Genomic DNA, 13,255 nt, shown 5'->3' with positions numbered 1-13,255 from the left:
TCAGCCCTTACCCCGGTGTACAGCCGTGTGTCTGTGACTGTGTGCTAATGCCAGTATCAGCCCTTCCCCCGGTGTACTGCTGTGCGTCTGCGACTGCGTGCTACTGCCAGTATCAGCCCTTCCCCTAGTGTACAGCCGTGCGTCTGTAACTGCGTGCTACTGCCAGAATGGCCAGACCTGGTAATGGGGACTAGGACCCCAATGTGTGACATGCTACTTGGACCTATAGCAAATCATTGACAATGTTTCTTACTCCTAGAAAATAGAATTTCTGTAGAGAGCACTAAGCGGTTTTGTAACAGATGACATACTGGTGGGCGAGAAGACATTTATTATACACATGCAGTGCACCCGAAAAGTATTCACAGCGCTTCACTTTTTCCACATTTTGTTATGTTACAGCCTTATTCCACTATGGAATAAATTATTATTTTTCCCTCAAAATTCTACACACAATACCCCATAATGACAAAGTTTTTTTTTTATTTTTGCAAATTTATTAAAAATTAAAAACTAAGAAATCACATGTACATAAGTATTCACAGCCTTTGCTCAATACTTTGTTGATGCACCTTTGGCAGCAATTACAGCCTCAAGTCTTTTTGAATATGATGCCACAAGCTTGGCACACCTATCTTTGGGCAGTTTTGCCCATTCCTCTTTGCAGCACCTCTAAAGCTCCATCATGTTGGATGGGAAGCGTTAGTGCACAGCCATTTTCAGATCTCTCCAGAGATGTTCAATCGGATTCAAGTCTTGGCTCTGGCTGGGCCACTCAAGGACATTCACAAAGTTGTACTGAAGCCACTCCTTTGATATCTTGGCTGTGTGCTTAGGGTCGTTGTCCTGCTGAAAGATGATCCGTCACCCCAGTCTGAGGCCAAGAGCCCTCTGGAGCATGATGTCTCTGTACATTGCTGCATTCAACTTTCCCTCTATCCTGACTAGTTTCCCAGTTTCTGCCGCTGAAAAACATCCTCACAGCATGATGCTATCACCACTATGCTTCACTGTAGAATTGGTATTGGCCTGGTGATGAGCGGTGCCTGGTTTCCTCCAAACATGACACCTGGAATTCATGCCGAAGAGCTCAATCTTTGTCTTATCAGACCAGAGGATTTTGTCTCTCATAATACACCCTATACAGACATAGGACACTACACCCCCAACATGACCTGACCACTTACCATGCCCATAATACATCTATTACTCCCTATACAGACATAGGACACTACACCCCCAACATGACCTGAATGCTGGACATGACAATAGTACATCTATTACACCCTATACAGACACAGGACACTACACCCCCAACATGACCTGACCACTGGACATATCCATAATACATCTATTTCACCCTATACAGACATAGGACGCTACACCCCCAACATGACCTGACCACTGGTCGTGACCATAACACATCTATTACACCCTATACAAACATAGGACACTGCACCCCCAACATGACCTGACCACTGGACATGACCATAATACATCTATTACACTCTTTACAGACATAGGGCACTGCACCTCCAACATGACCTGACCACTGGCCATGACCATAATACATCTATTACACCCTATACAGACATAGGACACTACACCCCCAACATGACCTGACCACTGGCCATGACCATAATACATTTCTATTACACTCTATACAGACATAGGACACTACACCCCCAACATTACCTGACCACTGACCATGCCCATAATACATCTATTACTCCCTATACATACATAGGACACTACACCCCCATCATGACCTGAATGCTGGACATGACAATAATACATCTATTACACCCTATACAGACATAGGTCACTACACCCCCAACATGACCTGACCACTGGACATATCCATAATACATCTATTTCACCCTATACAGACATAGGACACTACATCCCCAACATGACCTGACCACTGGCTGTGACCATAACACATCTATTACACCCTATACAAACATAGGATACTGCACCCCCAACATGACCTGACCACTGGACATGACCATAATACATCTATTACACTCTTTACAGACATAGGGCACTGCACCTCCAACATGACCTGACCACTGGCCATGACCATAATACATCTATTACACCCTATACAGACATAGGCCCTCATTCCGAGTTGTTCGCTCGCAAGGCGAATGTAGCAGAGTTACACACGCTAAGCCGCCGCCTACTGGGAGTGAATCTTAGCTTCTTAAAATTGCGACCGACGTACGCGCAATATTGCGATTACAAACGAGTTAGCAGTTTCAGAGTAGCTCCAGACTTACTCTGCCTGTGCGATCATTTCAGTGCTTGTCGTTCCTGGTTGACGTCACAAACACACCCAGCGTTCGCCCAGGCACTCCCACCGTTTCTCCGGCCACTCCTGCGTTTTTTCCGGAAACGGTAGCGTTTTCAGCCACACGCCCCTGAAACGCCGTGTTTCCGCCCAGTAACACCCATTTCCTGTCAATCACATTACGATCGCCGGAGCGAAGAAAAAGCCGTGAGTAAAAATACTTTCATCATAGTAAAGTTACTTGGCGCAGTTGCAGTGCGAACATTGGCCCTCATTCTGAGTTGTTCGCTCGGTATTTTTCATCGCATCGCAGTGAAAATCCGCTTAGTACGCATGCGCAATGTTCGCACTGCGACTGCGCCAAGTAACTTTACTATGATGAAAGTATTTTTACTCACGGCTTTTTCTTCGCTCCGGCGATCGTAATGTGATTGACAGGAAATGGGTGTTACTGGGCGGAAACACGGCGTTTCAGGGGCGTGTGGCTGAAAACGCTACCGTTTCCGGAAAAAACGCAGGAGTGGCCGGAGAAACGGTGGGAGTGCCTGGGCGAACGCTGGGTGTGTTTGTGACGTCAACCAGGAACGACAAGCACTGAAATGATCGCACAGGCAGAGTAAGTCTGGAGCTACTCTGAAACTGCTAACTCGTTTGTAATCGCAATATTGCGCGTACGTCGGTCGCAATTTTAAGAAGCTAAGATTCACTCCCAGTAGGCGGCGGCTTAGCGTGTGTAACTCTGCTACATTCGCCTTGCGAGCGAACAACTCGGAATGAGGGCCATTGCGCATGCGTACTAAGCGGATTTTCACTGCGATGCGATGAAAAATACCGAGCGAACAACTCGGAATGAGGGCCATAGGACACTACACCCCCAACATCACCTGACCACTGGCCATGACCATAATACATTTCTATTACACTCTATACAGACATAGGACACTACACCCCCAACATTACCTGACCACTGACCATGCCCATAATACATCTATTACTCCCTATACATACATAGGACACTACACCCCCATCATGACCTGAATGCTGGACATGACAATAATACATCTATTACACCCTATACAGACATAGGTCACTACACCCCCAACATGACCTGACCACTGGACATATCCATAATACATCTATTTCACCCTATACAGACATAGGACACTACATCCCCAACATGACCTGACCACTGGCCGTGACCATAACACATCTATTACACCCTATACAAACATAGGATACTGCACCCCCAACATGACCTGACCACTGGACATGACCATAATACATCTATTACACTCTTTACAGACATAGGGCACTGCACCTTCAACATGACCTGACCACTGGCCATGACCATAATACATCTATTACACCCTATACAGACATAGGACACTACACCCCCAACATGACCTGACCACTGGCCATGACCATAATACACTTCTATTACACCCAATACAGACATAGGACACTACACCCCCAACATGACCTGAACGCTGAACATAACAATAATACATCTATTACACCCTATACAGACACAGGACACTACACCCCCAACATGACCTGACTACTGGACATGACCATAATACATCTATTACACCCTATACAGACATAATACATCTATTACACCCTATACAGACATAGGACACTGCACCCACAACATGACCTGACCACTGGCCATGACCATAATACATCTATTACACCCTATACAGACAAAGGACACTACACCCCCAACATGACCTGACCACTGGACGTGACCATAATACATCTATTACACCCTATACAGAATAAGGACACTACACCCCCAACATGACCTGACTACTGGCCGTGACCATAACACATCTATTACACCCTATACAGACATAGGACACTGCACCCCAAACATGACCTGACTGGCCATGACCAAACTATTACACCCTATACAGACATAGGACACTGCACCCCCAACATGACCTGACCACTGAACATGACCATAATACATCTATTACACTCAATACAGACATAGGGCACTGCACCCCCAACATGACCTGAACAATGGCCATGACCACAATACATCTATTACACCCTATACAGACAAAGGACACTACACCCCCAACATGACCTGACCACTGGACGTGACCATAATACATCTATTACACCCTATACAGAATAAGGACACTACACCCCCAACATGACCTGACTACTGACCGTGACCATAACACATCTATTACACCCTATACAGACATAGGACACTGCACCCCAAACATGACCTGACCACTGGCCATGACCAAACTATTACACCCTATACAGACATAGGACACTGCACCCCCAACATGACCTGACCACCGAACATGACCATAATACATCTATTACACTCAATACAGAAATAGGGCACTGCACCCCCAACATGACCTGAACAATGGCCATGACCACAATACATCTATTACACCCTATACAGACACAGGACACTACACCCCCAACATGACCTGACCACTGGACGTGACCATAATACACTTCTATTACACCCTAAACAGACATAGGACACTACACCCCCAACATGACCTGACCACTGACCATGCCCATAATACATCTATTACTCCCTATACAGACATAGGACACTACACCCCCAACATGACCTGAATGCTGGACATGACAATAATACATCTATTACACCCTATACAGACACAGGTCACTACACCCCCAACATGACCTGACCACTGGACATATCCATAATACATCTATTTCACCCTATACAGACATAGGACACTACACCCCCAACATGACCTGACCACTGGCCATGACCATAACACATCTATTACACCCTATACAAACATAGGACACTGCACCCCCAACATGACCTGACCACTGGACATGACCATAATACATCTATTACACTCTTTACAGACATAGGGCACTGCACCTCCAACATGACCTGACCACTGGCCATGACCATAATACATCTATTACACCCTATACAGACATAGGACACTACAGCCCCAACATGACCTGACCACTGGCCATGACCATAATACACTTCTATTACACCCTATACAGACATAGGACACTACACCCCCCAACATGACCTGACCACTGACCATGACCATAATACATCTATTACTCCCTATACAGACATAGGACACTACACCCCCAACATGACCTGAACGCTGGACATGACAATAATACATCTATTACACCTTATACAGACACAGGACACTACACCCCCAACATGACCTGACTACTGGACATGACCATAATACATCTATTACACCCTATTCAGAAATAATACATCTATTACACCCTATACAGACATAGGACACTGCACCCCCAACATGACCTGACCACTGGCCATGACCATAATACATCTATTACACCCTATACAGACATAGGAATCTACACCCATAATATGACCTGACCACTGGCCATGACCAAACTATTACACCCTATACAGACATAGGACACTACACCCCCAACATGACCTGACCACTGGTCATGACCATAAAACATCTATTACACCCTATACAGACATAGGACACTACACCCCCCAACATGACCTGACCACTGGCCATGACCATAACACATCTATTACACCCTATACAAACATAGGACACTGCACCCCCAACATGACCTGACCACTGGACATGACCATAATACATCTATTACACTCTTTAAAGACATAGGGCACTGCACCACCAACATGACCTGACCACTGGCCATGACCATAATACATCTATTACACTCTATACAGACATAGGACACTACACCCCCAACATGACCTGACCACTGGCCATGACCATAATACACTTCTATTACACCCTATACAGACATAGGACACTACACCCCCCAACATGACCTGACCACTGACCATGACCATAATACATCTATTACTCCCTATACAGACATAGGACACTACACCCCCAACATGACCTGAACGCTGGACATGACAATAATACATCTATTACACCCTATACAGACACAGGACACTACACCCCCAACATGACCTGACTACTGGACATGACCATAATACATCTATTACACCCTATACAGAAATAATACATCTATTACACCCTATACAGACATAGGACACTGCACCCCCAACATGACCTGACCACTGGCCATGACCATAATACATCTATTACACCCTATACAGACATAGGACACTACACCCACAACATGACCTGACCACTGGCCATGACCAAACTATTACACCCTATACAGACATAGGACACTACACCCCCAACATGACCTGACCACTGGACATATCCATAATACATCTATTTCACCCTATACAGACATAGGACACTACATCCCCAACATGACCTGACCACTGGCCGTGACCATAACACATCTATTACACCCTATACAAACATAGGATACTGCACCCCCAACATGACCTGACCACTGGACATGACCATAATACATCTATTACACTCTTTACAGACATAGGGCACTGCACCTCCAACATGACCTGACCACTGGCCATGACCATAATACATCTATTACACCCTATACAGACATAGGACACTACACCCCCAACATGACCTGACCACTGGCCATGACCATAATACACTTCTATTACACCCAATACAGACATAGGACACTACACCCCCAACATGACCTGAACGCTGAACATAACAATAATACATCTATTACACCCTATACAGACACAGGACACTACACCCCCAACATGACCTGACTACTGGACATGACCATAATACATCTATTACACCCTATACAGACATAATACATCTATTACACCCTATACAGACATAGGACACTGCACCCACAACATGACCTGACCACTGGCCATGACCATAATACATCTATTACACCCTATACAGACAAAGGACACTACACCCCCAACATGACCTGACCACTGGACGTGACCATAATACATCTATTACACCCTATACAGAATAAGGACACTACACCCCCAACATGACCTGACTACTGGCCGTGACCATAACACATCTATTACACCCTATACAGACATAGGACACTGCACCCCAAACATGACCTGACTGGCCATGACCAAACTATTACACCCTATACAGACATAGGACACTGCACCCCCAACATGACCTGACCACTGAACATGACCATAATACATCTATTACACTCAATACAGACATAGGGCACTGCACCCCCAACATTACCTGAACAATGGCCATGACCACAATACATCTATTACACCCTATACAGACAAAGGACACTACACCCCCAACATGACCTGACCACTGGACGTGACCATAATACATCTATTACACCCTATACAGAATAAGGACACTACACCCCCAACATGACCTGACTACTGACCGTGACCATAACACATCTATTACACCCTATACAGACATAGGACACTGCACCCCAAACATGACCTGACCACTGGCCATGACCAAACTATTATACCCTATACAGACATAGGACACTGCACCCCCAACATGACCTGACCACCGAACATGACCATAATACATCTATTACACTCAATACAGAAATAGGGCACTGCACCCCCAACATGACCTGAACAATGGCCATGACCACAATACATCTATTACACCCTATACAGACACAGGACACTACACCCCCAACATGACCTGACCACTGGACGTGACCATAATACACTTCTATTACACCCTATACAGACATAGGACACTACACCCCCAACATGACCTGACCACTGACCATGCCCATAATACATCTATTACTCCCTATACAGACATAGGACACTACACCCCCAACATGACCTGAATGCTGGACATGACAATAATACATCTATTACACCCTATACAGACACAGGTCACTACACCCCCAACATGACCTGACCACTGGACATATCCATAATACATCTATTTCACCCTATACAGACATAGGACACTACACCCCCAACATGACCTGACCACTGGCCATGACCATAACACATCTATTACACCCTATACAAACATAGGACACTGCACCCCCAACATGACCTGACCACTGGACATGACCATAATACATCTATTACACTCTTTACAGACATAGGGCACTGCACCTCCAACATGACCTGACCACTGGCCATGACCATAATACATCTATTACACCCTATACAGACATAGGACACTACAGCCCCAACATGACCTGACCACTGGCCATGACCATAATACACTTCTATTACACCCTATACAGACATAGGACACTACACCCCCCAACATGACCTGACCACTGACCATGACCATAATACATCTATTACTCCCTATACAGACATAGGACACTACACCCCCAACATGACCTGAACGCTGGACATGACAATAATACATCTATTACACCTTATACAGACACAGGACACTACACCCCCAACATGACCTGACTACTGGACATGACCATAATACATCTATTACACCCTATTCAGAAATAATACATCTATTACACCCTATACAGACATAGGACACTGCACCCCCAACATGACCTGACCACTGGCCATGACCATAATACATCTATTAAACCCTATACAGACATAGGAATCTACACCCATAATATGACCTGACCACTGGCCATGACCAAACTATTACACCCTATACAGACATAGGACACTACACCCCCAACATGACCTGACCACTGGTCATGACCATAAAACATCTATTACACCCTATACAGACATAGGACACTACACCCACAACATGACCTGACTACTGGCCATGACCATAATACATCTATTACACCCTATACAGACATAGGGCACTACACCCCTAACATGACCTGACCACTGGACGTGACCATAATACATCTATTACACCCTATACAGACATAGGACACTACACCCCAACATGACCTGACCACTGGCCATGACCATAATACATCTATTACACCCTATACAACCATAGGACCCTACACCCCAACATGACCTGACCACTGGCCGTGACCATAACACATCTATTACACCCTATACAGACATAGGACACTATACTCCCAACATGACCTGACCACTGGCCATGACCATATTACATCTATTACACCTTATACAGATATAGGACCCTGCACCCCCAACATGACCTGACCACTGGCCATGACCATATGACATCTATCACACCCATAGGCAAACGCAGGGGGGGTTCTGGTTGCCTGGAAACCCCCCTCCTCTTGGCCAGTGACTCAGATCATGACAACAATAACAATAGAATATAATACGATTACGAGAGCTGTCGACACAACCTGCAGTTTAAGGGACAGAGCTGCTGCACATGCCCATTGGTAGCTGATGCTTCTACCAATTTTCTGTGTGTGTGTGTGGATCTGAACCCTCAGTCACTGTAGTGGACCAGAGAGTAGCTACCAGGAAGAAGAGGCAGGCACCTCATCATGAGGTGGAAGAATGTGTGCTTAGAAAGTGCAGTTCTGTCTCCTACTTGTTCTCTAATGTTTGTGTATTTATTCATTATGGGATGTTTAACCTTTACCTGACCAATTATTTTATTTATCTTAGTTAAATATGTTTGCTACAGCTTTAAAAATAGACCACCTATAGTGTTTAATATTAATATTGTATTCAACATGGTATCCAGTGTATAAAAAGACCAATGTGTACATTAATGTCCAGTGTTGGTACTAGGTCCTTCTACCACTTGCCCAAACTCCCGCACTTGCTCCAATGTTCCGCAGAGCAGGAGATTGTGGATTGTATTTGGAAACCCCCCTCTAGAAATCCTGCGTTTGCCACTGACACCCTATACAGATATAGGACACTGCACCCCCAACATGACCTGACCACTGGCCATGACCATATTACATCTATTACACCCTATACAGACATAGGACACTACACCCCCAACATCACCTGACCACTGACCGTGATCATAACACGTCTATTACACCCTATACAGACATAGGACACTACACCTCAACATGACCTGACCACTGGCCATGACCATATTACATCTATTACACCCTATACAGACATAGGACACTACACCCCAACATGACCTGACCACTGGCCATGACCATAACACATCTATTACACCCTATACAGACATAGGACACTACACCTCAACATGACCTGACCACTGGCCATGACCATATTACATCTATTACACCTTATACAGACATAGGACACTACACCCCCAACATGACCTGACCACTGGCCATGACCATAACACATCTATTACACCCTATACAGACATAGGACACTACACCCCAACATGACCTGACCACTGACCATGACCATAACACATCTATTACACCCTATACAGACATAGGACACTATAATCCCAACATGACCTGACCACTGGACATGACTATAATACATCTATTACACCCTATACAGACATAGGACACTACACCCCCAACATGACCTGACCACTGGACATGACCATAATACACTTCTATTACACCCTATACAGACATAGGACACTACACCCCAACATGACCTGACCACTGGCCATGATCATAATACATCTATTACACCCTATACAGACATAGGACACTACACCCCCAACATGACCTGACCACTGGCCATGACCATAATACATCTATTACACCCTATACAGACATAGGACACTACACCCCCAACATGACCCGACCACTGGACATGACCATAATACATCTATTACACCCTATACAGACATAGGACACTACACCCCCAACATGACCTGACCACTTGCCATGACCATAATACATCTATTAAACCCTATACAGACATAGGACACTACACCCCCAACATGACCTGACCACTGGCCATGACCATAATACATCTATTACACTGTTTACAGACATAGGACACTACACCCCAACATGACCTGACCACCGTGGACATGACCATAATACATCTATTACACTGTATACAGACATAGGACACTACACCCCCAACATGACCTGACCACTGGACATGACCATAATACACTTCTATTACACCCTATACAGACATAGGACACTGCACCCCCAACATGACCTGACTACTGGACATGACCATAATACATCTATTACACCCTATACAGACATAGGATACTACACCCCAACATGACCTGACCACTGGACATGACCATAATACAACTATTACACACTATACAGACATAGGACACTACACCCCCAACATGACCTCACCACTGGCCATGACCATAATACATCTATTACACTGTATACAGACATGGGATACTACACCCCCAACATGACCTGACCACTGGACATGACCATAATACATCTATTACATCCTATACAGACATAGGACACTACACCCCCAACATGACCTGACCACTGGCCATGACCATAATACATCTATTACACCCTATACAGACATAGGACACTACACCTCGACATGACCTGACCACTGGCCATGACTATAATACATCTATTACACCCTATACAGACATAGGACACTACACCCCCAACATGACCTGACCACTGGACATGACCATAATACACTTCTATTACACCCTATACAGACATAGGACACTACACCCCCAACATGACCTGACCACTGACCATGACCATAATACATCTATTACACCCTATACAGACATAGGACACTACACCCCAACATGACCTGACCACTGGACATGACCATAATACATCTATTACACCCTATACAGACATAGGACACTACACCCCCAACATGACCTGACCACTGACCATGACCATAATACATCTATTACACCCTATACAGACATAGGACACTACACCCCAACATGACCTGACCACTGGACATGACCATAATACATCTATTACACCCTATACAGACATAGGACACTACACCCCCAACATGACCTGACCACTGACCATGACCATAATACATCTATTACACCCTATACAGACATAGGACACTACACCCCAACATGACCTGACCACTGGACATGACCATAATACATCTATTACACCCTATACAGACATAGGACACTACACCCCCAACATGACCTCACCACTGGCCATGACCATAATACATCTATTACACTGTTTACAGACATAGGACACTACACCCCAACATGACCTGACCACCGTGGACATGACCATAATACATCTATTACACTGTATACAGACATAGGACACTACACCCCCAACATGACCTGACCACTGGACATGACCATAATACACTTCTATTACACCCTATACAGACATAGGACACTGCACCCCCAACATGACCTGACTACTGGACATGACCATAATACATCTATTACACCCTATACAGACATAGGATACTACACCCCAACATGACCTGACCACTGGACATGACCATAATACAACTATTACACACTATACAGACATAGGACACTACACCCCCAACATGACCTCACCACTGGCCATGACCATAATACATCTATTACACTGTATACAGACATGGGATACTACACCCCCAACATGACCTGACCACTGGACATGACCATAATACATCTATTACATCCTATACAGACATAGGACACTACACCCCCAACATGACCTGACCACTGGCCATGACCATAATACATCTATTACACCCTATACAGACATAGGACACTACACCTCAACATGACCTGACCACTGGTCATGACCATAATACATCTATTACACCCTATATAGACATAGGACACTACACCCCAACATGACCTGACCACCGGACATGACCATAATACATCTATTACACTGTATACAGACATGGGATACTACACCCCCAACATGACCTGACCACTGGACATGACCATAATACATCTATTACATCCTATACAGACATAGGACACTACACCCCCAACATGACCTGACCACTGGACATATCCATAATACATCTATTTCACCCTATACAGACATAGGACACTACATCCCCAACATGACCTGACCACTGGCCGTGACCATAACACATCTATTACACCCTATACAAACATAGGATACTGCACCCCCAACATGACCTGACCACTGGACATGACCATAATACATCTATTACACTCTTTACAGACATAGGGCACTGCACCTCCAACATGACCTGACCACTGGCCATGACCATAATACATCTATTACACCCTATACAGACATAGGACACTACACCCCCAACATGACCTGACCACT

This window comes from Pseudophryne corroboree, chromosome 5 (assembly GCF_028390025.1).
Source record: "Pseudophryne corroboree isolate aPseCor3 chromosome 5, aPseCor3.hap2, whole genome shotgun sequence".
Lineage (NCBI taxonomy): Eukaryota > Metazoa > Chordata > Amphibia > Anura > Myobatrachidae > Pseudophryne > Pseudophryne corroboree.
Note: the sequence above shows the minus strand (reverse complement) of the source record.